Raw genomic sequence first — 27,178 nt, 5'->3', positions numbered from 1 at the left:
GTACCAGCCACGGCACCTTTCCACTTGGGCACAGGCACAGTGATGGATTCCGGTGCCAGTTAGAACACGTCCCTGCTCGGCTAGTGGAGGTGAAAGAACAGGCAGGCACCAAGGAGCCTTTTCAGCATTCAGCCCCGACATCTCAGGCCCCTGGCATCTGCCTTCATAGGGCTGTGCCCCTGTGTATGATTGGCAAGTTGGCACTCCCTGTAGGGGAGGCACAGGTAGAATTAAAATGTCTCTCTCCTTCCCGTTGGCTCCAGCAGGCAGAGGAGTACAAGTTATAGCCCAACTCCTGCCCAAGGTTGAGTGGCTGTTTGACTGACCCCTAGCATCTTCCTGGAGAGTACCCCTCCCACCCCCTGGGAGAATCACTAGACCTTTAATTTCCATCAGCCCAGAGGTGCTCTCCAATGCATCCATCCCCACTGCTGCCTGCAGCTGGTTTCCTGCCCCAGCTGCCAAGCCCAGCCTGAGGCAGGACCCTCAGCCTTTTTCTGATGGCCGTGGTGCCCCAGGGGACCAGGCGTGCCCTGGCAGGAGGATGCGGCCAGGCCAGAGCTCAGCGCTGGGTGCAGCCACTGCGTCTTTGAAAATCTCGCTTCCCATCTTTGTTATTGTCTGGGCGGCAGGCCACCCGGTTTGCTGCCTTCCTCCCTCCGCCAGCCCCTGCCTCCGGCTTTCTCCCCCGGGAACATGCCCTTCTCTGCGCTTTCCTTGGCGGGGGTCAGGACCCTGTGCACCCGCATGCGGGGGCTTGTGTACGTACCCCGTCTTGTGTGCATGTGTTGGTTGTCTGGGGAGCTGGAGAGACAGCAGGCGTCCCGGCCTCTGAGTGTGTCTGCCCTCCCGGGAGCAGACAGTGTGCATGCCATGTTTACGTCCCTCCAGCGGGAAGCCTGCACCAAGAAGCCGGCAAGTGCTGGCCGGCAACCCGGCCTCCTGCCTGGAGGTCGGGGCATGGCCCAGGTGACCTCGAGCAGCTCCTGCCCATCTTGGTCTCAGGTCGGGTCAGCCTTGCCACATGTCTGAGGGGCAAGGAGTGGGGGGGTGTCGGGAGTGAAACTATAAGCCCGTTTCTAGAAACGGTGTGAACAGTAGCAGTTGGAGCAGAATGTCACTGGCAGTGGTGTGGAATTGTCTTATTAATTTTCTATAAACAAAATCTGGCTTGGTGGCTTCTCTGGCACAGGAGAGGAGCCCAGATATCTCACGGACAGGCAGAGAGACTGAGTTTGAAATCCTTCGACCCAGCCTTGGAGCTGAAATAGGCTTTGTCAGGACTGGGATCTCCTGTTTGCTGCTTTGCTTAGAAATAACAGATTTATCAGCTTCTCCGGGGATGGAAGGGCAGATATTTCTCTGGGGCAGGTACTTCTCTGGGGGCAGTCCCTGGAGTCATCCTGTTTAGAGTTGACTGAGTAAAACCAACTCTGGTGACCCACCCGCCCTACCCCCCCCCCCCCCAAAAGAAAAGACCTGGGTCAAACCTGGGTGAACGGAGAGGAGCCTCCCTCTTCTCCGACGTGGTGTGGTTGTGCTCTTGAAGGCTGGGAAGACAGAATGGGCTGCCTTTGGCTCGGCTTAACAGTGAAGAGAGGGGGGTGGATCCTGGCTCCATGGGACCCCATGGGGGTAAGTGCAGGAACGGGAAGGAGGGTGGGAGCTTCTAAGGGGGCGAGTGGGAGCCCTGGTCCCCAATGGCTTCCCCTTTCGATAAACACAGGGCACTCTGGGGCGGCCACTTGGGTTCAGACTTTGGATAACGCTGTCTGCTTCAGGGATGCTAAAGTGGCTTTGTTGCACGCTGTCTGCCTGTGTTCTGCAAACTGCTGTGTTGTGGAGGTTATTTTTTGTGCTGGAATTCTCTCATCTGGAGGCTGGAAACCAGTTGGTTCTGTGCTAGGATCTTTGGCTCCCTGGGAAAGGAGTCTGGCTCAGGGGTGGGGACACTGAGCCAGGCTGGTTGGGGGAGAGGGCTGATGTCTGGTTGTGAGGCTGGAGTCAGGCCAGCCAGGGCTTGGTGGGCACAGCTGGGCTCTGGGGGTCTCGAGAGCCACAGGACAGTTTGAGCCTTTGTACTTATTTTCCTGAGATGGTTTAGGGGAGGTTTCTAGCTGGTCTCCCAAATCTCTGGCCCCCTTAGACACTCATTTCTTCTTCGGAGGTTTTCGAAGTGTGCACCAAGGACAGGTGATCATTTCTCCTGGATAACAGAAATGAATGCTGCTCAGGGATTTTCCAGGTGAAAGGTGTGCTGGCAGAAGCATTTTTGTTTTGCAGGCTGGAAATGTTGCCGCTTCATTTACAAGGCTGTTTTAATGTTGGTAAAAGCCATCCAGGATGTGGTGTTTCTGTCTTCCCAGAAGATAATTTCCAAGTCACTCATTTATTAATGTTCCTGAGTAGCTAGGAGGGTCAGCTGGCAATATTGCAATTTCTCCCTGCCGCTGTTTCTGGGTGACTCTGGCCCCACACAGGCTCTGAGAGTGCGCCCCCTCTGGCTCCCAACCTGTCCCCCTACCCCTGTAGTTACTCTGAAGTGGCTGTCCCCACGCCCCTTCCCATTCTTCCCAGTTGGCCCGGTGCAGAGCTGGTCATGTAAATGTGGGCAAGCCAGCTGCAGGTATGTGAGGCTGCTGTGTGCAGAGTTGGAGATTGATGGCCCCTTCTCAGGAATATTGCCTGGAGTTCCCACACCTGAAAGTTACCAATGGTGGGATTCTAGTCAGGGTAAGGCTAGCGAGCGAGATACTTGGATATGGGGGTGGGGGCTTTCAAGAACCCGCAACTGGCTCTAAGTAGGCAGGAAACAGTTCCGCCCCTTTGGGTAAGGCAGCTCTTGGAGAGGGGAGAGGAAGCTTAATGAGAAATGGGATCTGTTTCCCTGCGTTAGTTGTTGACAGTAGGTGTAGGAGGGGCTGGGCATCAAGGCTCGGCCTTTCTTGCCTCCCTCCCTCCCCTACCATAGACAGGGAGCGCCTGGTCCTCTGCCTTCCCTTGGGTGACGTCGAGATGATTGTGCAGTTTAGACAGTTTCCGGGAATAATGGGAAGTATGTGATCTTTGGCTTTGAGGCCAGGCGTTCTTGGGGCAAGTCACATAACCTTCCTGAGCCTCAGTTTGCACATCTGCAGAATGGGCCTCACGATGATAGTGTCGTTGGATACATTAATGTTAATATATCCAGCACGTGTTTAATAGAAAGTGTCCTGTTCAGTGCTGTTTCCTTAGCAACTAACACCAGGTCTTGCACATTTCTTAAATGTTTCTAAAATTTTATTAAATACATAATAACATGTGAAAGAGGCGAGACTAGCATGTTGGAGGTTTTCAGTAAGGAGTAGTTAACATTGGTGGGGGGGAAAGTTACCTCATTTTGTTAAGCCTCATTTTCTCATCTACAACGTGGGAATAATAACTAGCAATCATGCTGTGCTCTGAGGTTCAAGAGAGATATTGGATGTTGCTGCCCCTTGAAAGGTAAAAAGGGCTGTACAGAGAATCGTTATTACCTCGAATGCAAGAAATAGCCAGGCAGAGTAACCCTTGTTCCTGTCTATACCAGGGAAAGCAAACTTCTCCTATATGTGTTTTAAAAGTCCATTGTTCCATTTTACGTTTGCCGTGTACTTGTTTTTAATTATTTAAGTATTTAGGTAATGTCTAGTATTTCTTTATCCAAAAGGATGCTGTTATTTAAGTCCTTGAATATTTCTCTTTGTTCACATCTCTGATTGTTCCTATAGGATAAAGTCTTAGAAATGGAATTACTAGGTCAAAGACTATTAACAGTTTGAGGCTTTTGCTAAAAATGTCCCCCCACTGAAAAGCCTACAGTAATTTACACTCCCCCAGTGATTTTTGAGATTCCCCACCTGTTTCCTGACACCCTCAAACACGTTGGGTGTCATCATTAAAACAATCTTTGTCACTCAAATGGGCAGAAAAATGGCATTTCTTTGTTATTTGCATTTCTTTGCTTGTTAGGGATTGAATATTGTTTTCCCGAGTTTAATGGCCAGTAGTGCTGCTGCTTCTGAGTCTTGTCTCATCCTGTCCTTTGCCTTCCGAACGTTCTGACAGGCGCCTTGCAGGACTCTTGGTTGCCCTTTTGGCTCCCCTCGGCTCTGAGAGGCCCCATGTAGGTGGATCTTTGTTAAATGGGCTTCTGCTTTCCAAGAAATATGTCAGGCAATTCATTAATTACCTGCAAGGAAGGCTCACCCAGCTCTCCTCTCCCTTCTCCTTCCCTCCCCTCCAGAAGGGAATCAGACTTAATTCTTAATCCGATAATTATCATAAGGTGGCGTGGCATTTGCACAGCACTTTGAGAGGTCTTCTGCCCTGCAAGGTAGATGTGCAGTGAAAGCGCTGTCAGATTCACGGAAACTGAGGCACGCATTCACAGGCACAGTGGTGGGACCATCGCAGAAGCCAGCCTGGTGACAAGGTCCCATCCTGCCTGCAACATTGTACTTGGAGCTTCGTGGGCACCTTTGGCTGGAGGGTGGGGGGGTGGTGGCAGGGCTGACCAAGGCCCCGCACATAAGCGCGTGATTCTGAGCCTCATCTCCAGAGAGGGAGGGGAAAGCCATAGAACACGACCTGGACGTAGGGAAGAACCAATTTATTTTTTGCTTTCTCATTTTTATCGCCCTCCTTTTAGATCTGTGGCTCCCTCGTGTATCTTCCAGAGATCCGAGCCGGGCAATATTTTTAGGAACAGTGGAAATTAGCTAGTGAGAATGTGATCATCCCAGGCTGGGGTTTCAAAGGCTGGAGAAGCCTTTCTTTGTACAAGCATGTAGGCCTGTGTACATCTGTGCGTGCGTGTTTTTGTACGTCTTGCAGGTACACACCTGCCCTCATGAAGGTGTGTGTGCGTTATATGTGAATGTCCTTGCACACGTCTGCATTTGAAATGACTAGTCACGTGTAAAGCATTTGGAGCAGTCCCTGGCACTTCGTATTAGGTTGGACCATATGAAGTGGCCGTTTTTGTAGGTCGAATATGGGCATACGACGGTTCACTCTAATAAGTGCTCACTGAGCATTGACTGCTATCGTTGCTGTCCGTTTTCTTACGTGTGCATGTCTACCACTGTGTGCACGTGAGTTTGTATACACCGTGTCACGCTGTGTGTATAGTGTGTTGTATGTTTGAGCTCTCACGTGTGCAAATCTGTGTGCAGTTTCTGTCTGGGTGTGTGGCCAGCGACCTGGTCACTTTTGTGAACCAACTGCCCAACTGCTTGGAGAGAGCCTCAGGGCTCAGCATATACCTGGCTGCAGGACAGCTGTCCCCTTAATCTCCTTGTGCCTTTAGGTGCCAGCAGAGTCCAGGCCTGGGGTGCCATGGGGGCCTGTGGCATTCTCATTCTCCACAAGTAACCCTGCCCATTTCCAGGCCCCCACGTCTGAGGATATGCAGATTGACTCTTTAATGGAATTCCTTTGCAAAATACTACTTGAACCAGAAAGTTAATTACCAGGCTTTAATTAATGGCTATTTTAGAAGGCCACAGAAAAGAGCTGGAGATCATAGGGAGACTGGAAAGGCAAGAAGGAAAACATTCAGTGCCCCTGGCTGGCTTTGGTGACTCCTTCCCAGGTAGAAGGGCACACTTTGCTTTTTCCCTGCTGTGACCTGCCAGCCCACCCCACTGTGGGGACTGGCTGCGGGTGAGGGAAGGGGTGCCCCTGTATGAAGAGATGGTCTTTTGGCCATCAGGCCGTCCATCTGTGAGGAGTGGCCTGGGCCTCATTCCCGGCCTGGGGGTGGGGTGTTCTGAGTAGCTGTGCAGGGCCAGCAACCCCAAGCCCAGCCCTCTGAAACCTCTGCACAGCCAGGTAACATTGCCCAGGCCTGAGCCATGGGAGGGACGCTCACTGGCCAGTCTGCCTTGAAGAGTAACCTCTTCCCTACTTCTCCGGGGCCTTTGGGCTGCTCCCTGCAGCCCTCCACCCCCACCCCTTCCAAGAGCCTAAGAGCCTGGGGCAGCTTCCTGCAGGGCCCAGTCTCTCCCTGGGCCAGCTGCCTCCTCTCTCTCTGCCCCCACCTCTGCTCACTGGTGTTCGGTGGGGGGAGTCCCCTGTGATCCAGCCCACCCACCTACCTCCCAGGACCAGCTGAAAGCTCAGAGGAGATTATTGTGAAGGAAAGGATGTGGGAGATCCCCTTCCCAGCTGGGAGTGCCGGGAAGGGTGGCCTGTGTTAGCTTCCCCTCCTGAGGCAGAGGGAATCTCTGTCCTCTGTGGGTACGTGTGGGCGTGAGCTTGTGGGTGGACGCACAGTGTCTTGCACATACCACAGGGCACAGCCTTGGCTGCCTGCCGTGTCTTGTCTGTAGGCCACCCCACATGCCACACCTGGGCATGCACACATAAGAACTTCTCTAGCATTTGGAAAGCCACCAGTTGTGCACCAGAGGTCCCCTCTGAGTGGACCAGAGGAAGGAGAGGGAGGCAGGATGGCATGGGGATATGTTTTTTGGGAAAAAATCTCCCCGGGTGCTGTGTGTCTGTCCAGTGAATATTGTATAAGCTTCGGTTGTCTAAGAGGGGAGGGGCCAGAGGGCAGCCTCAAAGCCCTGCCCTGTAATGGTTCTCCCAAAGGCAGCCTGAGCACGGCTTTGCCTCCTCCGCCCCCTTGTACCTTGGCTGCCAGGGGCCAGCCTTGGAGCGGACGGAGTGCAGGAGTTATGGGAACTTGGCTCCCAGGCCTGGCTCCATTGCTAACTCAGTGTGATCAGCCTCAGAAAAGCCACTGGAGCCCCCTCAGCCTGTCTTTCCATCTCTCAAGCGGGGCTCGTAGGACAGGAATTGGCCGAGATAGGTGGGTTTCACATTTCTCTGCGTCAGATGCCTTGTGAGGTTAGTTATTCCTTGTCATGATGACTCCCCCTCCTCCCTTTTCTGGTGGGCAGTCCCCGTCAGGGAGCTGAGGGGCTCTTCTCTGGCTCCTATCCTCGCTGGCTCTGGCCACCTCCCAGTCAACCCCGCACTGGCACCTGCCTGTTGCCCTGACCTTTCCCACACCCTCAAGACCCTTGTTTGCAGGCCTGGCTTAATTGAAAAGAGCACATTGGGCAAAGATATAGATGCCACCCCAGCAGCGCAGGCCCTAATTTGATGCGACGTTGTCGTGGGGAGTTTTCATACCGAGGGCAGTGAATTAGTGCAGCGGCTCCCTGTGCCCACCGACTAAGGGGAAGTTAATTTCATGCCCTGTCTTTTTGACATTTGTAATCAAAGCTTTATATTGCAGCTGCAGACTGTTAGCACGTGGAGGATGTATGAGCCTCAATTATTGTTTCTGGCTAGGGAGGAGATTGATTAACAGATTGTTCACAGCCCCACCCCTCTACTCCTTATTCCCCTGCCTGCCTCCTTCCTTCTTTTGCAGCTTCCCCAGATTTCATCAGGGAACTCAGCCCCAGAATGAGCTCTGATCGAAACCCTGCTTGTGTCTCAGAAGCTGGGGGCTTGGCCCCTGAGCTGGACCCACCCTGGGGAGGACCCAAATGAAGAGGAATTGCCTGGGACCCCTGATAAAATGCAGATTCTTGGGCCCTGTCCCAAACCTTTCAGAATTAGACTCTGGCGGAGTGTTTGAGAACCACTGCCCAAAGTTGGTTTCTTTTGCAGAGGGGCAGGAATTGTGCCCCAGCTGTGTGCCAGCGACTTGCCTAGACACTGCTCAGGCTATCTTCTTATTGATTCCTTGTAGCGAGAGGGTTTTTGTTTCCCATTTCATAGATATAGAAATAGAAACTCCAAGAGCGGAACATGACTGGCCCAGAATCACACGTTGGGGGACCTCATGCCCTGGCAAGCCGTTCCCTGATTCATGCCTACCATCCCCCCACTATCATGCCACGCCCTTTCTTTTTAAGCTTGTGATACTTTCTGAAATAAGCCTTCGCCTCTTAGAGGAGTGCCAGTAGTTCCCTCTTGTGCTTGCGCAGGGCTCCCCTCTGTCAAAAGCTCTCTCACACCAGTGCCCCCCGTCTTCACAGGGTGCTTGCAGCAGTCAGGACATGTATGACTGATCTGCATTTTACAGGTGGGCGAGGCTCAGAGAGGTGAAGGGGCAGAGCTGGAGTTAGAACGTGTCTTCTAACTCTGGGCCCAGCGCTTGGCCCACCTGTGCCACCCAGGCCTATTCGTCTTGCCAGCTCTTCAGTTACAAGTGGGGAATCTGAGGTTCAGAGAGGTGTAGCCACTTACCAGGATCAAGCGAGTGCCAGTGATGCAGTCCAGGCCCAAGTCCACAGAGTCAAAGCCCATGGAGCGGGACGAGGCAACCTTTCGGGGCTGGACCTATCTTTGGTCCCCACCTGGGAGTGGAAGTCGTTGAGCACAGCCCAGAGGCTCAGGGACGCGACGGCTGTCCATGCAGAGGCCAGGCCTGGTGGGGTGGGCTGCACTCCTGACCCAGGAAACCAGGTACCTGCTGGAGGTTGTGGGAGAAGGATGGAGGCGGGAGGCCAGGGGGGCCTGGGGGGCCTGTGGGGCACGGAGCCGGAATTTGAACCCAGGACTGCCGTAAAGCCCCATCTCCTGCGCTGCCAGGAGCTGAGGAGGTCAATGGTATGTGTGTCTGAGTCAGTCACCTGGTCCAAGGCCCAGCTCCACCCACTGCTTCTCCCTGAGCCTCACTTTCCCCATCTCAACAAAGCAAAAACAAAAGCTAATGTCTCAGTGCAGCTAGTGTAGGGTAGAGTGTCGTCCTTCCCAGGCTTCGCGGCGCTGCCTTAAGGTCCTGAGGCCCCTGCAGGTGTCGTAGACGGAGCCGTGGAAGCCGGGTGTGACGACGTGCCTTTCACTCTTGCTCTCCTCCTGGCAAGCTTCTCTTGGTGCCGTGCTGCCCTGCGTGGTCACTCACGATGGGCCAGCCTCCTTACCTGGTGCCTTTCCCTGCATTTTCTCATCTCATCCTTACAACGGCACTGGGAAGGAGAGGAGCTATTACTGTCCCCATTTTACGGAGAGGAAAATTGAGGCGCAGAGAGACTGAGTAGTTTGCCGACGTCATGTAGCTCGTAAGTGGCAGAGCTGGGATTCAAACCCAGGCAGTCTGCCTGTATAAAGGCCCGCCATCAACCACTCTTCTGCATGGTCTCTGCTTATAACGCTCCGTTTTACAGACTACATACCCAGTCAGTAACATCATCAGTCAACTACCTGCCATTTACGAAGCGTCTTGCCTCATGCCAGGCATTGTGTGTTGCGTGTATGTCATCTCTAATCCTCTTGACTACCCTCGTTTTATCCTCCTCCCGTTTTATGGGTGACAAAACTGGCCTCAGAGGGGTAAAACCACTTATCGGGGATTACCCTCATGATGGATTTAGAATCTAGCTTTCTTTGGACTCAAAGCCTGGGCCCTCTCTAGTTCAGCGGCTGATACAATGGGCACGTCCTGTGGGCCAGGCTCAGCACTTCCCTCACACAGCCCATGTGCCGCACACTATTGTCATCCCACGTTTACAGCCAGGAAATAGCAGTCGCGTGGCTAGAACGGCAGAGCCAGGATCTGAACCCAAGTAGTCTGGCGCCCAAGTCCGTGCTCTTAACTACTGCCCACTATTTTCCTTCTCCCTATTTTACAGATGAGGAAACTGAGGCTCTGACAGGTAAAAGCCACTTGTCCTGAGTGAGACAGCAAGTGATGGCAGAGATCGGATTTGCACCTAGATCTTTCTGGATTGTTTTATTGTCTCCCACCTGAGAGAACATGACAGCCACCCGTGGGGGCTGCAGGAGTATCTCAGGGCCACCGGGGGCTCTGCAGGAGGCTGAAATGGGTGCTGAAGTCTGAGGTGGTGGTGGCATGGAGGCAGGCCTTCCTCCTGGCCTCAGTTGGCGGGGAGGGTCTCCAGAATGTGAGGGTACGGCCGGCTTGGTGACTGTCCCCTGCATTTGTACTTAATCAGTGATGATACGTGTCTAGTTCCGTGGGCCTCTCAGGGTTCTGGGCTCCCATATTTCTCTTCCTCTTGGCAGAGCTGATGAGCTGTGGCTGCATCTACATCTATTGATTTGTAATGCTGGGTGAGGCCGGGCAGGTGGAAGAGGTCACAGGCAGGCTAACTGGCCTTGCACAGCACTTCCTATTCCACCCTGGGTCAGCACATGGAGGTGAATTTCATCATTGCCCAGGAGGGCGAAGGGGAAGCAGAGTGATGGTGGAAGGCGGGCAGGGCCTCCCCGGACCAGCCTTTGTTCTGGACCTCTGGCGGGGGTGGGGGGGGAGTCTGGTGCCGATGGGGCCGCGCTCCTGATGGACGAGGCCTGTGCGGACCTGAGAAGGTGCTGGGCACAGCCGCCAGGCCTCAGGGAGGCGGCCGGAGGTTGATGCGGGCAGTGACGGTGCCCTGCCAGGAGTTCTGCCAGGAGCCCCAGGCGGCCTGCCTGAGATGGTCTTATCCAGGTGTCCTAGGACATGAGGTCTGCGCTTCAGATGGTGGCTGTCGATACGAATGATGAGAACCTACTCTAAGGGGTTTCAGAATCCAGGGGTGATGGCGCTGGCGGGGGTGTTAGTGAGCAGTCTGGCCAGAGGTTCTCAGACTCAGTTCCTGGAGGTGAGACTAGGTATTGTCCTCTCCAGTGGTTGTGGACATCCTGGCTCTGGAGGACGCTTTGATCCAGGACACTGAAGGCCCATAGACGTCCTATAAAGAAATCCGTTTCATCTCCATTAATCCGGAGCTTCCTTTCCCCACCCCCCACCCCAGGGGCATGTGCGGAGAAGTAGTGTTCCGCCAAACTTTCTTGGGTAAATGCTAATTTGAGATGTTACCTCTCCTCAGAAGCATGCTCTTAAGAGGGACCTTTGGAAGTATTCCAGGCCTTTAGGAACGATAGGAGTAAGCTTTGAACGATGGCATTGCTAGCCCAGCAGGTGGCATGGGGTTTGTTTTTTGGAAAAAAATCATCTCCGGGTTTTCCAAATCATTCCTCAGAGCAGCTACCAACACTCCTATGTGTAGGATGGGCCTGGTTCTGGTCAGAGTTTTCTGTGGGCCTGGGGTATGGGGGATTTATTTCCTCTTTTGCAGGATGGACGGCTCCTTTCTTGTACCCAGCAGCTTGGGCTCTGGGCGTCCCCATCCCCCTCTGGACTCCTGCAGAAGGCAGCAGCCGGGCAGAGGCTGCCCACTGATTTGCATAATTGCACCGTCCCCTGAATAATTAATAAAGCTCTGTCCTTGCTGGGAGCAAAGACTGCACCGTTATGGATGGGTTCGCCATGGATGGGTTTGCCGGAGTTCTTCCAGGGAGCCAATGGTTCCCGGACTCCTTGGCTTTTCCTGGCATGGAGTCCCCCTAGAGAGAGGAGAGGGCACGGGGTTGTGTGTGTGGTGGTTGGGGGGGGGGGGGTGGTTCCTCGTGATGCCTGTAGCATCACAATGGGCGGGGCTGGTAATGCATCTGCTCCTTTCTTCCAGGATCCACAAACAGGATCTCAAGCACACAGACAATTTGGAATTCTGTATTCTCTTGCTTTCTGTGGTCCCACAAACTCTTCTCTGAAACATGATCAACTGTTGTAGAGACTTAGCTCTCTTTCCAGGTAGGCTGGAGGAACCACTACTGACCCAGGGGGTAAGGGCCCTGGTGGTGAATTTGAAGGCAGGAGCAGGGGACAATGAAGCATTTCTGCGTGAGGTCTTTTTTCGTCATCGGCCCCTCCAAGTTTCTGGGCTTGTTAAAGTCAGGAGGAGTTTGAGAGTGACTTGTATTTGAGGTTAAGTCCGTTTTATGTAGTTTAACAGGAATGAATTTTCCCTCCACAGATGTGGTCTTGCCTCCCTGGCGTGCTAGAAAGGGAGGTTGAGGGCTGGGTCTGCTCCTGAACTGTAGTTGACATTGGGGAAGGTCCTATAGTTTCTCCAAGCCAGGGGTGTCCTTGAAAGGCCTTGGTCTCTTCCCAGCCTCCTCTAATCATTGTCCAAATCTTCTGCAGGAGTGTTTCTCAAACTCGTTTCCACAGAACACCACATTCTCGTAGATGTCGATGGGTGCTTAACTCATTAAGGGACGAGGGGATCCCATAGTTCAGACAGGCCAGGGAAACATCCGGTAAACCAGAGCCAGCAGGTTTCTTTAGTGCTCTAGCCCTGGGAGCCTTTAACATGCTGAGCGTACAACAGGGCATGTAGGATGTCTGCTCCCCATTGACACAGACTGTTCCGGGGTCTGTTTGCACACGTGCAGTCATGGGGAGACGCCCATGCCATTGCTGGCCGTGCCAACTCTTGGAAACCTCCCCCTTTGTTGAGCTTCCTTAGCCAGCATTTATGTGGCACTTTAGCATTAGCATTTGGCCCCCATACCAGCTAGAGAGGTGGCAGGGATCATCCCATTTTACAGACAAGGAAACTGAGACTCAGAGGGTGATTATCTTACCCCAAGACACCTAGATGTTGATAAAGTGTGCATTTAAAGCCACATCTGCTAGCTAGACCTTTAGTTTTTTCCTGTGGCCACAAGGAAACCATTTGCTCCATATAAAGGTCAATATGTTGGTTGGCATTGGTCCTTGGGACCCTGGGGACCTGTTCCTCTCATAGCCCCCCTGCTAGCTTGGTTGGAGTGAGTTTCTGGGAGTGAGAAGTGTTTTATAGCATCCTAGCTGTGGGGCCTGTGTTTGGAGCCAGATGCCGATATGGGCATAAAACTACCAGGTGTCCCACTCCTCAGACCATTCCTGACTCTTCTCTTCCGCCTTCCCTTTTGACGGGGTGGGGATATTAGAAGTGCCCCAGGAGCTGGGTAGGCCCTTGTCCTGGGCTGGTGGTGCTGGTTGAGGGGTGGAGGAGGGCAGCTCTTTCTGAGAGCCACGGCCCAGGCCTGGTGGCTGGCTAGGGGCAGCCTGGGGTGAACCTGTTTATAGCCGCTCGTCTTAGAGGCTGACCGAGGCCGAAGTGTGACTCCAGGACCTAGGCCAACTGTTTTATGTCTCGGGAGTCTCCTTGGGTCACACCGTGAAAGGGACTACATTGCCCCTAGTGGCACATCCACCTTGTTCCCATAGAGAGCAAGCCACCACGAGGACACCCCGATGAACTGAATTTTGCTCTGCTGGCGCACGGACCCAGGCGTGGATCTGGCTCCCTGTCTCCCTGTGTGATTAGGAAAAGTCACCTGATCTCTGAAACCCGGTCCCCTCATCTTTAAAATGGATGTGATAATGGTGCCTGCCTCCTAGGGTTCTGAGGTCACACGGGATCACGTACGTCACATAATTTTATCATCTCTTGTGGGTACACACACTCACACTTGCGCACGCCATGCTTTTGAGCTTCTGTGTGAGACCCCGGCGCCCTGCCAGCTGCAGCAGCCTAGCCTTCCTGGGGTCCGTCCACCCCATCGTGTAGCAGGAGACAGCGTGAGACAGGCATGGAAAGATGTTTGTGTGGACGTTTCTCCCACTTAGAAAATCAATATTTTCTGGTCTGCCTAATTGTTCTGTTGCTGCTAAATGAGTCATTATGGAGGGAAAATAGCAAATGCATTGTGAGATTAATGGGAGAAAATAGTTGGCAAATGACTTTGGTTTGCTTCCGAAACTCCGAGAAGGTGTTACTATGAGAAATCTGGAGAGCCGTGCGAGGCTGAGTCTCAAGAAGCAGCTATTAGTGTTGTGAGGCTCCCGAGGTGGTAGATGGTCCAAGAGGGTCCTTTTAGGGCAGGGCACTGATTTCAGTATTGTAGGGGTTGGAATCAGGAATTACGGGGGGTCAAGTCTGGAGTTTGTGGTGGGACAGGGAGCTCCGACGGCCTGGCCCCAAGGCAAGGGAATCGTGTTCAGTTATGCTGCATTCTAGGCGGTGCCCAGGGATGCGGTGCTGAGCGCCCCTCCCGTGGTGGAGGAGCCGGGCTGCAAGAAACTGCCCCACAGGTAAAGATGTAATTGCAGCTGGGGCGTGTGTCCTGAGGGCGGTGAGAGCCTGGAACTAGGAGGTTTGATCTGGTGGAGGTGGTTAGGACAGCCTCCCCAAGGAAGGGAGGAGTGAGCTAAGGAAACTAAGCCCCGGCATGATTCCGAGACCTGCTGAAGTATTGAGACCTCTAGCTAGTAGCTGTGTATTCTCCTCTCTCTGGTATGGTCTCGTGCCTCTGAGGGACGGTCGGGGTGCAGTGCCAGGTTATCAGGCTGCAGAGGAACCTTAGGGCTGCACGTACCACTGGGTGCTCCAGCTTGGGGGACCAGGCCTCACCGCACCCCTAGGAACACTGGTAGGGCAGAGCAAGGTGGGCAGCTGAGCCCCAGAGGAGGCAGGAACTCGGCCTCTGGTGCTTGGCTACTGCTGTTGGCTGAAAGCCCACTTTCAGTCCAAACTCAGAGTGGATGGACTCTTCCTTGCCCCTCTCCAAGTATAAACCACAGCCCCCCTGGCAGACGCCGAGTGTTTATTTGGTCTGGGTGAAGAGCCCCAGCTGAGGGCCCTTTGTCCTGCTCAGTTTCCACTTCCAAAAGAATTCTGCTTAGTTCTTCAGATAAACAGCAGGACACCTCCTGTGGGGTTCCAGGTAGGTCCAAGGCTGCCCTGAGGGTATGGAGGGGATCCAGCCCTGTGTGGATCCAGCACCCCGTCGTGCTGCTACAGGGAGTTATCAGTGGCATCCCAGAATTGGTGCACTGAGGTCCGACTTCCCTCTCGGGGAGCCAGTCCCTTTCTCAGAAAACCAGGCAGGCCAGACCTACTCGTGGTGGTGTTTCAGAGTCCCTGAACAGCTCTGAGTCTGGGTACCAAATCTTGAGTCTCCCTATAGGCAGTCCCTGTTCTTCCATGGTGGCAGACTCGGGCTAAACTGAGCCCAGGCAGAGGTGAAATTGAAGGAGCCTGATCAAGCCTTGTCCCACACACTTTTTCTTCCACCCGGGCCATGGATGGATTCCAGTCTAACATCCCTTAATTCCTGCCCCCACTTGGGCACTCTGGGTTCCTGCTTGTTTTCACATTTTCTGTTGTTTGCAGGCGGACAACGGACTGTCCCCTGAGCTTGGTTCCATGGCTCCCACCATGGTCTTTGACCATCCTGGGCAACCTGGGCTGCTGAACAGCAAGCCTGGCGATTGGTCACCACACATTTCCGCTTGGTCGTTCCTGCTTCTCTCCCTCCTAAGTCAAGGTGGCCGCTTAGCTGTTGTCAGGTTCCTGAGGTAAATCTCTGTAGCCTCTGATCATTAGCAGTGGTGGGACTCCACGTCCTTTGGCTCCAGCTACGATCAGGAAGGGAGTTTCATCGAAGGCGAGTCTTACACAGCACCTTGCCCTGTGCACAGGCCCTCAGAAAGACAGCGCCACCGCCTCTGGTAAGCCCGGCAGCCCCCAGCTTTGTCCTTCCGCCCTGGAGAAGCACCTTGCGCCGTAGATCCACTCCCAGGTGAGGCCACAGTGTTCCCATGGCAGGGACATCCTCATTGGCTCGGGGGCCAGGATTTTCCATTGAGTGGTGGGACGCAGGAGCAAAAGAATTCTGGAGCCCCAGCAGCCACACGCGAAAGGTTGGCTTGCTGAGCCTTCCTGAATGTTAGGGCAGATACAGACAGGACGGCGATGCCCTGTGCTCTTTTTATCCAGTCACGCTTGAAGCCGCTCGTTGCACTAGTGGAAACACATTTCTAAGCGAGAGGAAATACGGCATCCTTTGTGGCGCAGTTGTACAGAAAGCTAGTTGATAGGCTTCCTGCAGCCACCCCCGACCACGCCGGGGTCCTGATTACGGGTCTGCAGACCTGCCTTTGGGTAGATTCACTGAAGTTTCACACACATATTTATCTGGCTGTCAGCCATTTACCTTAATGTGTTTCACTATGGGCGACGTGCTATCCGGTGCCTGGGCATTCGGCATTGAACATCACGTTCCCTTCCCAGGCACGGTTACCCCCCACCTGGAGTTATTCTGGCCGCCGGGTGGCAGCTACATACTGGCCACGGAGGGAGGCCCGAGGGGGACTCCAGTCGGGGTCCTGCCTCCCTCATTCCGTTCTCTTCTCAGCTCTCCCTCCTCCACCCCGTTTCCTTGTCCTGCCTCCCTCCAGACCCGCGAGCTGCCTGCTCCCCAGCAGAGGGGCCAGGCACCGCCACTGGTCACGCTGGGCCTCCTACAACATGAACTTGGGTTGTTGGAACTCCTGGCCCAGGAGCTTCAAGCCCCCAGCCAGGGTCCTTGTTTGGGTTGTGTTGTGACAAGGGACTTATTTCCGACGTGTGATGTCTGCCCATTCTCTCTGTCTTGATGGCCTTTCATGCTGGTAGCCCCCACCGGGGGGGGCTCCTGACATGTTATGCTGAGGTTTTGGAAGGGTTGGGCACTCGATGGGGAGCCCCCGGCTGGCCAAGCTGGTGGCCCAGAAGAGACCTACGGGTTCTAAATCACTCTGCCTGTGAAGGCAGAATCTCCGGGCTGCCCTGGCAACAGCTCCGCGCCAGCCTGTCGTGTGGCCGCTGACAGCCCTGGCTGCTGACTGGCTGTACTCGCCCGCGCCCTCCCCTGCTCCTCACGCTCGCTCACTCATTAGCAGCAGCAGAGGCTCTCTTCCCGCATCCTTTAGGCAGATGGTGCAGAGGAAGTGCAGGACTGGGGTCCTTGGACTCTGCCTGCGGGCTTGCACGCTGCCGGGCATGGGTGGGGGTCACCTTCGAGATTTCGACAGTGTCGGCCTTGGTTGGGTGCCGTTCGAGACCGGGCTGCAAGGAAACAAAGCCCCAGTTCCAGGTCTTAACAAGTCTCTTGGGAGTCCCTAGGCTGTCATCCTGGCTGCACCTGCACTCCCCGGAGCCTCCCTGCCCCAGTGGCCCCTGTTTATTCATGTTACTCGTGCAGACAGACTTACTCCGCAGGTGGATGCCTGGATTCAAATCCCAGCTCCCCTCTCATCAACTCTGACTTCAGGGAACTTGCTTAACTCTGTAAAATGGGGATAAGGGCGATATCGGTCTCAAAGGGGTGTCAAGAGGAATAAATGCGATTTGAAGCTAAGTGCTTAGCAGAGCACCTTGAGATATGCGCGGTAACACTCGAGACGTGTCAGCCGTGACCGTGCTGCTCCCCTATCTGGAGGGCCGCCTTCTCTTCCCCTGCTCTTCCTACTTCCATCCTACCCCTCTGTCTAAGTCCTAGCTTCTTCTGCTTGAGGCCTGCCCTCATTCCCCGCCCCAGGTTCAGGCAGATTACACTTTGCTCTGCATTTATGGTGCCTGATTTCTGTGCTTTGTTGTTATTGGGTCTACTCTGCAAGTGGGGCCTCCTGAGGGTGCTGGCTTGGGTCTCTTGAACTGTCCTTGTCCTGCCCTTCTGAATAGAACGAGGCGGAGTCTATCTCCTTCACAATCCTCCAGAACCTTGGGGTGAACTTGGAGCTGCCCCCCTCCAATAGAGCACGTGACAAGCTTATTCATAGGGCTTTAGAAGGAGAAGTCCGCGGTCCTGTCACAGATGGGGAAGCTGAGGCCGAGAGTAGGGAAAGAGCAACCCCAGGGTCACAAGGAGTTGGTGGCCCCACATAACTTCTCTCCACTCTTCTCCACTTTGGGGCCAGCAGGAGTTGGGCCTGCTTAGAAGGAATATGTGAGGGCTTCACAGAAGTGACAGGCATTGAGGTTTGAAAGAGGAGCAGCTCCTCAGTTAGCAAAGGGGGGAGAAGGGTGGTTAGGCAGAGGGAGCCCATGAGCACCTGCCCAGGGGTCAGATGTTAGAACCTTCCTGTCCTCTTGGGGTGTGAGGCTGCTCTGGCAGGTGAGAAAGGTCTGGGAGCTTAGGGAGTGGAAGGTAAGGAGATTCAGAGACGGAGAGGTGGGCTGGGCAGGGGCTGGGCCCGGACCTGTGTGTACGGGGTTGAGTTAAGTGGAGGATGGGGAGGATCGGTGCGAGGATGAACGCCTGCTGTGTGCCAGGTGCTTTGTCTCTCAAATGCTCACTGCGACCTGCGAGCTGGGGAGACCCAGTGTCCAGAGGTTTGGTGACTGGACCCAGCTTTCACAGGCCAGTAAGGGGCAGAGCCAACATGGGAACCGTGGGCGTCTTGACTCTCCAGGCTCCGGTGCCGGCTGCCTGCCGGGGATGGGGGGCAGCACCACCTCTCTAGGGGCGGGGCCCACGAGTCTGTTATTTTAACTACTCCCCAACCAGGTGTGGGAGCCACTGGGAGAGTGTACGTAAAAGGTGTGGCACAGGGTCTGGTCCGCAGAGATGTCGCGTCACTATTAGTTGCCCAGCACACACGGTGGACAGATGTGCACATGCACAGTGGGCACCTTCAGAGAATTGGGTCGCTAAGTGAGCCTGGCAACTCTTCTTTAAACTAGGCCTGTTGGGAAGTGAGTCGAGGGCCAGACAGCCTGTAGTGGGGCAGCCCCAACTCTGGCCTTTGCTGCCCACAAGCCAAGAGGTGGGGCTCTTGTAAGACCTGGTCCCTCACCGCCTCGTTGGGGAGCCCAGGACACCCCTGTAGGCCTCCCAGCATGCTGATCCTTCTTTCCTGGCACTTCTCAGGGTCTGGCAGTTGTCTGCGTGCCCCATTGAGGGGCAGACCTCCTGTGCATTCTGGGCCTCTGGCACCTTGCACGCAGCCTGGCCTAGCACAGGGGCCCAAAAAACTCTCACGCTATGAATGATAGATAGATTGAGCACCTACTGCATGCGGGACGCTGTACCAGGCACTGGAATAATTACTTCGGCCTGGCACTTCATGATTCACAAAGCTCCTCTGGGTCCTATTAGGAGGTCCATTGTCTTGGGTCAGGTATTCATTTCCCCATTTTCCAAATGAGGAAACTGAAGCTCAGAGAGGAGTCAAGTAGCCTGAGGTCACAGCAGCAGCCAGTGAGGGGCGGAGCCAGGCAGAGCCCACTCCCCCGACTCTGGGGGATGGCAGCCTTTTCTGTGCTGCCAGCCTCAACTGAGCACTGGCACCGTGGGCCAGAGATGGTGCTCCCGACCGGCAGGGGAGGCAGGCCCCCGGGAGACTCCGGATCCCAGGAGCAGGGCCCCTCCCGATCTCACTGCTCCACCCCAGCAGGAACAGGGGCCCCTCTGCCACTGCTGAGGACCTGGCTGTCGGGGACAGTGACTGTGTTTGGGGTAAGTCAGAGGCAGGAGAACAAAGAAAACCCTTCCTGCCAATGTGACTCTGACCTTGGAAACCCAGAAAAAGGGAAGAGTTGGCTGCAGGCTTCAAAGGGGGGCAGGCCGCCTGCAGGCGGGCATTGAGGAAGCCTTGGCTTTGTCAGTTCTTGCTGCCGGATTTCTCCTTTTCAGGTTAACAAAAGTCCTGGGGATCAGTGTCCGTGGGCTGGCCTGGAATCCTGCCGCTTTTACGGAAGGCGGGGAGATGCCAGGATCACGGCTCTGTTTTGACTGGGCTCTAGAAGACGCAGCTTACTGGTGGGAGAATCTGGACACAGCCCCCAAGGCTGACTCCTGTGCCCCATTCCATGTGTGCCCAGCTGTGGGAAGGGGGACCCCGGGAGTGCTTGGGGTCTTTCAAGGAAGCGTGCCCAGGAAATCCTGGGCCCAGTGAGGCATTGCGTCTTTGTTCATTATTCCACAAACGATAAGCCTGTGTGCCCCCCTCCTGTGTGCCAGGTGCAAAGCGAGTCCCTGGAGAGATGTGCTGTGGGTCCTGACTCGGTCCTGCCAGCCGGGACAGGAACCACTGGCTGAGACCATCCGCAGATGCAGGGGCACTGTGACAACCTGGGGAGTGTGTGCCCTGCTAAGGGGGGACCGCAGCCTCTGCACCACGTCACCGGGTCTTTGGATTTATAAGAGAAGCCAGAAATCTAGAGCGTTTTGGGTGACATTTTAAAATTTCACATCTTTACATGTTGGCAATTGATTCAAAACTTAAAAATGTCAGACGCTATGTGGGCTAACAAAACATGAATGTTGACCAAATACATCCCATACTCTTTAGTTAGAGACCTTTATCTTAGTGTTGGATAGAACCCAGGTGAGCAGAGGGGAGGAGGGAGGGCCTCCTGGAGAAGGGGCCACCTGGGCAGGGGTGTGGCTGGGTGAGTCTGCACCACTGTTTGCAGGACGATCTGGGACCAGAGCAGAGGGGTCTGGGGTGGCAGGATGGGTAGCATCACACCTGATGGTGGAAGCCATGCCTGCCTTGGGAGGGACTAATCCTAGTTCATGTGACATGCTGCCCTGGAGCAGCAGATAAGTGGCGGGCCTGACCCTGGCCACCCTGAGCCTGCCGCAGCCGTGTCCCCCGTCCCTAGCCAGGTGCTTCTGCCCGACACCGGATCAGGGAGGAGCTTGGGGAGGAAAGGTCATAGGTATTTAAGTGCCCCGGGACACACGGGATCCAGATCTTTAGCAAAGGTGTAACTACACAGCTTTGGGTGGGCAGTCCATCTGTCTGCGTGTCGCTGTGTGCATATGACCTACCCCTGCTCTTTACATTCCCTCTCCTGCTGGCTGTAGCTCCTTCAGGAACAGGAAGTTCTAAACCCTCGGAAGGGGGCTCACTCTTCCCCCCACCGCTGCAGGGGTCTTGCATTCTTCAAAGGGTTTGAACTGCTCGGGCCAAAGCCTGTCTGGGTGTCTTCCTGTTCAGGCCGGCAGGCATAACTTTTCTGTTTCTCTGCCCTGGCTGCCACTCCCTCCATAATCCATATTTTAATTTCTTTCTGAATGATCACCTGCCTCAAGGGTCCTTCAGATTGTCCTGGCAATTTGTCTAGCAAACTTTCGTTGAGCCCTGCCTGCTGTGTGCAGGATCTTGGGCCAGAGAAACACAGGTGACTGAAGCCCAGGGGCTTGATGTGGCCGGGATCTGATGGAACAGACCAACAACCCAGGGACAGTGGCAGGGTCCAGCCCCAGCATCTGTGGGAAGCAAAGAGGGGCGGGGCCATCGGGAAAGAGGTGAGGTGACTCTGTGATCCCTAGATGCCTGTGTCCGAGGCCAGGGGCTCCTGGCTGCTTTCCCAGCCCCTTCTCCTGCTCTCGCTCTTTCCTCAGCATGAGGGGCAGCTGGCTGCAGCTGGCCTGGGTGGGGCCCAGGCAGAAGAGACAAAACGCAAGGAGGCATCTTCTGGGAGGAACAGGTGTCCGTGCTTGCCGAATTCCTCACCAAATGCCCTCTCGTTTACTTAATTTTACTTTAAAGTCTTCTTTTTAGCATAAAGGTAATTAAAAATATAAGCACAGAGTACCAAATTCCAGCCATACGGGGGGGGGGGGGGTGTAAAGCAAAAAGTGACATTTCTCTGTCTATACCACTGTTACCATAGAACCTCCCCACCCCACAAAAACCACTACTGACTGTTGGCAGGGGTTTCTTCTGCAGAGTTTTTTGTGGCAAATAAATACTGTCTGTGTCTAGGTGCTTGAGAACATGTCTTCTAGTGTAATCCTTCCTCCTTGGAAGGAGAGGGGAGGAGGGGAAAGCTGGCTGTTCTGGCCCAGAACACTTGGGCGGGAGGGGGCGTTCTCCGCAGGACCCGTCCCCCCTGTCCCCGCATTCACATCCTCCAGCCCCACACCTCTGGGGGTGGGGTGGCTTTTCAGGCCGTGCCATAGTGGGAGCCCCAAACTCAGACTGTGAGAGAGGGAAAGAGACGGGCTGCATGGCCGTCACAGGGTTTTCATGCAGACAGGACTCCCCAGGGGACCCTTAGGATCAAGTCATTCCTGGTTTTGCTCACCTGTGCCCAGCCCTGGGGACAGGGACAGGAGGAGTCAGCTGAGGTCCCCGCCTGCTCTGGAGGAGCTCCCAGCCTGGGATGGGAGAGATGTATGCAGCCTTACTGAGACCATGTCTAGCTGGGGTCTGTCACTTGGCTGCTTCCTCTGGGCCCAGGTGGGCCTCCAGGTAGAGGCTCTGGAGCCTGGCCCTAAGGGACTTTTGGGGGCTGGGGGATAGCCAGGCCCAGGGAGGAATGTTTGCCTGGGCTCAGGGAAGCTTCTGGAGGAGGTGGAATAACCTAAGATCTAAAAGAGCTTTTCTCAGTCCTGGTCCATCATTTGATGGGGCTCTGAGTACCTCTCTCTCAACAAGTGAGAACCTGGGGAGTCTGTGAGGTGTTGTTTGGTGCGGAGTCTCCTGTTTCCCCCAGCGAGGCCCTGGGTGGGGGAAGGGCAGGTCACATGGAGAAGACCCGTCTGCTTAGACCAGAAGGCCCAGGCTGGGCCAAGTGCTGGCCCTGCCTGTCACTGCTCCAGGGATATTGAGCAGGGCACTGGGCACTTGGTCATCTGTAAGATGAGGTGTGGAGGTCTGCCTGACAGCCTTTTGGCTTAGGTGCCAGTGTCAGGGTGATGGGCGTGTTGCTGGTGATGGGGGGATAGGAACAAGAAGAGTGAAGTGAGGCCTCACTTTGTGCCAGGACCCTGCAGCCCACACCTAGGCCAGTGTCTACTGCAGGTTTTGCTCCCCTTGAGTGCGGTCCCCCCAGTGTGGCCCAGCCCTTCCCGCTGGACTCCAGGCTCCTTCCTGTTGTCCCTGCAGGGGCAGCCCCTGCCCTGCCCCCTGAGCCTTAAGCGCCCCAGCCCAGGATCTCTGCATCTTCAGTCACTCCCTAGATGTCTGTGACCTGCTCCCTCACTTCACCCAGCCATGAGGTCAAGCAGCCTCCTTCTCCCCCTCTAGCCTGGACCCTACTGCGTGTTTCTTCCTAGCTGGAGTTTGCCTGATATTATCACGCAGATATGTATATTTGTGTATTTCTCCCACACTAGACTGTAAGCCCCGGGGGAGCAGGAAGTTGATGTCTTATTCCCGATGTGTCTGCAATCCCTGGAACGGGGCCTCCTGCCACAAGGTTGGTGAATGGACAGATCAACATATTTCATGTACTCTTACCCCATGAGGTAGGCACATTGCTGTGTGCTTTTACAGACAAGGAAGGTAAGCTCAGAGAGAAGGATTGACTAGCTTGTGGTCACACCGCTGCAACATGACAAAGCCAGGAAAGCCAGGATTTGAGCCAGGTGTCTGTAGCCCAGAGTCCTGTCTTAGCCAGTGGAAGCTCCCATCTCCCCGGAATCTAGGCAGGCCTGCCCTCCAGGAGAGGACAAGAACGTGAGGGACCAAGAACTGTGGGTGAGACTGTACTCCAAGAAGAGATGAGGGGTGGGACGCAAGAGGGAGTGAGGAAAACTGAGGGGAGGCCTGAGAGGGCCAGGGGGCAGGTCGGGCACCTCACCAAGGGCCAGGACAGGAAGCCTCTGCAAGGTAGTCTCTGAAGAGAGCAGCCCTGGGCGCCAGGGCTCCCAGAGGCTCCTTGCGTTGGCACTGGTTCCTGGCACGCTTTGTCTCCCAGAGGAGCTCAGGCCTGGCCCAGCTTCCCAGGGCAGAGAAACACATGGTGAGAGAAGGAGAGAGACTCCAGCCTTGCTGTTTGCGTTGTTGTCACGTCTTCTCAATCAGCCTATTTCTGGGAGCAGTGACTTCATCTCCTGTGATTCTCGACACAACCATTGTCAGGCATCTATGGAAAGATTGGGCCTGCACTGCCCATACTCCCCTGATGAGCCAGGTTAGGAGAGCCAGCCAGTCGGCAGGCCCTAACCCGATCTGGGTCGGTGGCTTATGGTCAGGTCAGCCTCCAAGAGACCATCCTTCCACTGGTCACCCTCAGATCCGGCCTCATTGACCCTGGGGAGCCCAGTGCAGTAAATTCCAGCCGGCCAGGCCAGCACACGCACTGTGTTGTGCACGGTCACACCCAGGCTCTGCCCTCCAGGGTTCCTACTGGTTGGAGGAGGCAGACCCTGCATTAGAGGGGCCACGTGGGACAGAGAAGGGACTGGGGACCCCACTGGGGCTCACAGAAGGCTCCACAGAGTTGTTTGCACCACGGGGGGAAGGTGAAGGCTGGTGGAAGGTCTCCCTGCAGAGGGTAAGGGAAGGGCTTGCTGGGGGGCCTGGCGTCTGGGTGTCGCGGGCCGCCGTGTGTTGGGCTGGGCAGTAGCAGGGGTTTGAGTGGAAGATCGTGGGAAGGCAGGCAGGGTTTGGACTTGATCCTGTAGCTGGAAGGATTTTCGGAGGGGCTGGGGCCTGGTCAGATTCACAGCTCCCTGGCTGTGTGGGAGGAGGAGGAGGAGGAAGAGGGGGAGGAGCTCGCACTTGTTTCCCCTGTATCCTCCCCTCCCCCACACCGCCTGGAACTCCAGTCCCCACCCCTGGAATACTGGTGGACTGGGAACTGGAAATGGCGGGAAGTCAGGATTTAGGGTGATGCCCGGAAAATCTTTTGGCCGGACCTGAGCAGCTCTGGAAGTCCCCAGGGCTTCAGTCCCAGAAAGCACATCCTTACCCTATGTTTATGCCTGGAGGTAAGGGAATGACCCCTGCAGGCTGTGGTGCCAGAACTCTCATGCCGCCCCACCAGCTCCCTATCTGGGGGTTCCCTGGGCCCCACCTCGGAGCGGAGCCATTAATCGCTCAGGCCTCTGCTGTAGGTCGGACTGCCTGGCATCGAGTCTCACTGCCCCACTTCACTGCCGTGCGGCCTCGAGCAGGTTGCCTGCCCTGTTTGAGCTATAGTGTTCTGTGACTGTTAATGCGGACGATAACTGTACCTACTTCCAGGATATTTGTGAGGATTATTTGTCTTTAAAGGGGGGGAGGGGCCCGGCAGAGCATCCACACATAGGAGGGGCCCAGTCTGCCTTAGCTGCTGGCAGAGGTGGCCGTGGGGGTAGGGGCAAGGGTGAGGGTGATTTTCTTCGCTATCCTTATCAAGGCCCCCTTAGGTTTCCTAGGGCCAGATGTGGCACGTGGGGAGGGGTGACAAGAGGGCCTGGTTGAAGGAGCAAAGAAGTCTGGGTCCCGGGCTCTACCACTGCCGGTCTCAGGCAAGTCGCTCCCTCTCTCCCAGACTCAACTTCTGGGGCCAAGGAGGGAGCAAGGAAAAGATCGATGGGGGTTGGAGCCAGCCGGGGCAGGGAGGGGCTGACATACCTGTTAGGACTTCTCTTCATTTCCCCAGGCAGCTCACCGCCTGCCCCTGGAGCAGGCTTCAGCGGACACAAGCTTTGAAGGGGGGCCTTTCCCAGGCTGAGTGTGGCCAAGTTGTCCGGCTTTCTGTGTAACTCTCCCACAGAGGATGGCTGCCATAGCCCTTGTCCCTGAGCCACTGCTCATCTCCTTTGCTTGGCCTCACTGTTCCAGCTGTTAAGCGTTGTCTCTTTTGGTAAGAAGACTGTTTAGCACACATTTCCTGAGCATCTTTTGTCTGCTTGGGTCTTGTTGGGCCCAGGGGATACAGGGATGGTTAAGACACTGACCCAGCTATTAATGGGGAGGAAGACTGTTGAATTGTCTTGTGTTTAAAGATCTGAACGCAAAAGCAGGAAGCCTAGGGCAAGCGGCCCTGGGTCCCAGGTTCTGCTTTCTGCCAGTGGGACAGACGAGACCTCTCTGAGCCTCAGTATCTTCAGCTCAAAACTCAGGTCAGTCTCTGATGATCCCTCCCAGTTCAAAGGCTCTGGGATCAATTTCAGATTATTAACTGACTCTGTCCTCTCCAGGTAGGGACCTGTGCTAAGTGCACTTTGAGCGCAAAGCCAGAAGAGCAGACTCCAGAGGTAGTAGGCCAAACCAAGTTGAGTCTAGTTCTACAACTTACTATTTATGTGTCTTTGGACAAAGTCCTTCCTCAAATTTCTTCGAGACTTGGCTTTTTTGGTTGTAAAGGGGTATTGTGGTATGCCTGATACCACATGCGCCGGCTCCCAGGAACTCACCAGTCATATTAAAGCTGCTGAATACCTCTCCTCCAGTGCGGCTCCTGCTCCACACCAGGAACACCCCTCCAATACCCCCTCTCCTCTCCCAGCTCTGCATGCTCACTGGTGGAGCTCTCTGGCCTGACTTGCTGGGGTGGGGGTGGGGGGGCAGGGGAAGCAGGGAAGAGGCTGGGGAGGCAGTAACTGGCAGCCCCCCTGGCCTGCATCTGACTGAGGCGCTCCCCCACCCCCCACTGCAGACAATTCTCCCTCCCGGGAGAGCCCCCAGGTCAGATGGGCAGGGGTTCAAATGGTCTAAAACCTCCTCGATTTGAATATATATATACTGGTTTGGAAATCCGTCTTGCTTTATGAAGAAAATGTTTGCTAATGAAATTAATAGTGTAAACAAGATTTGGGGAGGGCAGGCAGCCAGAGGAGAGGGGTTATTTAAACACACTTCAAAGAACACCCTTTTCCAGCATCTAAGCTGCCCCATTTGCATACGTAATGATTGTGCTAATTATAGGTGGCCTCATCTGTTAACAACAAGTTTGCCTGGTTGTGCTACATTATTGTAATCACTCAGAATTCTCTGGCATGCTTTTCACCGAAGATAACAATAACAATAATAATAATGCCTATCATTTTTTGATCCCTTGCTGTGTGCCAGGCATCTTACCAGTCATTTGACAGCGATCATGTCCTCTCATCGTCACAACAGCCTTGTGTGCCAAAGCGTCTTACCTCCGGTGTACGGAGGAAGAGACCGAGGTACAGAGAGGTTAGGTAACTTCCCTAGGCCCACACAGCCAAGAGCTGGCAGTTGGCGAAATGACCCGAGGTCTTGCTGATTCACTCTTTCCACTCTGCGTGTGGCACTGCTTCTCTGCGGAGACCGGACACACATGCTCACTTTTTCTCTCGCAGCTTTCCCTTTCTTATTTGGTCCTCTCAGAAACTTTCTTTTGGGGCTCCCGGGTGGCTCCATCAGTGAAGCGTCTGACTTCAGCTCAGGTCATGATCTCGCAGTTTGTGGATTCGAGCCCCACATCGGGCTCTGTGCTGAGAGCTCAGATTCTGTGTCTCCCTCTCTCTGCCCCTCCCTTGGTCTGTCTCTCTCTGTCTCTCTCTGTCTCTCTGTCTCTCTCTCTCAAAAATAAACATAAAAGGGAAAGAAACTCCCTTTTGGCTGAAGAGGAAGCTGAGACCCTAACGGGGAATCGAGGGCAGCAAAGGAGGTGAGACCAGGGCCCCTCATTTCTAGGATGAAACCAGTCCCAGCCCATCCACCCACCTTCCCATAGCAGAGGGGGAGCAGCCCCTCCTCATCCTTCCCTGGGGTCTCAAGAGTCCCACCTTGAGGGGAGGGCGTCTCTTGCCTCTCCCACTCTAGCAGTGCTGGGCTTGGCCTCACAGCCAAAGAAAATTATAAGGCAGCAAACAGGTAGGAGGGCGCCAAGCA

The 27,178-nt window shown here is 54.9% G+C and overlaps 1 protein-coding gene across 8 annotated transcripts in view; it reads left to right on the top strand.

Moving 5' to 3' along the window:
- Positions 1-27,178, top strand: part of DAB2IP (DAB2 interacting protein) — a 188,604-nt gene that overhangs the window by 107,915 nt on the left and 53,511 nt on the right. The gene's annotated exons all lie outside the window — the stretch shown is intronic.

This window comes from Prionailurus viverrinus, chromosome D4, assembly GCF_022837055.1.
Source record: "Prionailurus viverrinus isolate Anna chromosome D4, UM_Priviv_1.0, whole genome shotgun sequence".
Lineage (NCBI taxonomy): Eukaryota > Metazoa > Chordata > Mammalia > Carnivora > Felidae > Prionailurus > Prionailurus viverrinus.
The sequence above is the reverse complement of the archived record's forward strand: the minus strand, read 5'-3'. Positions and strand labels throughout refer to the sequence as shown.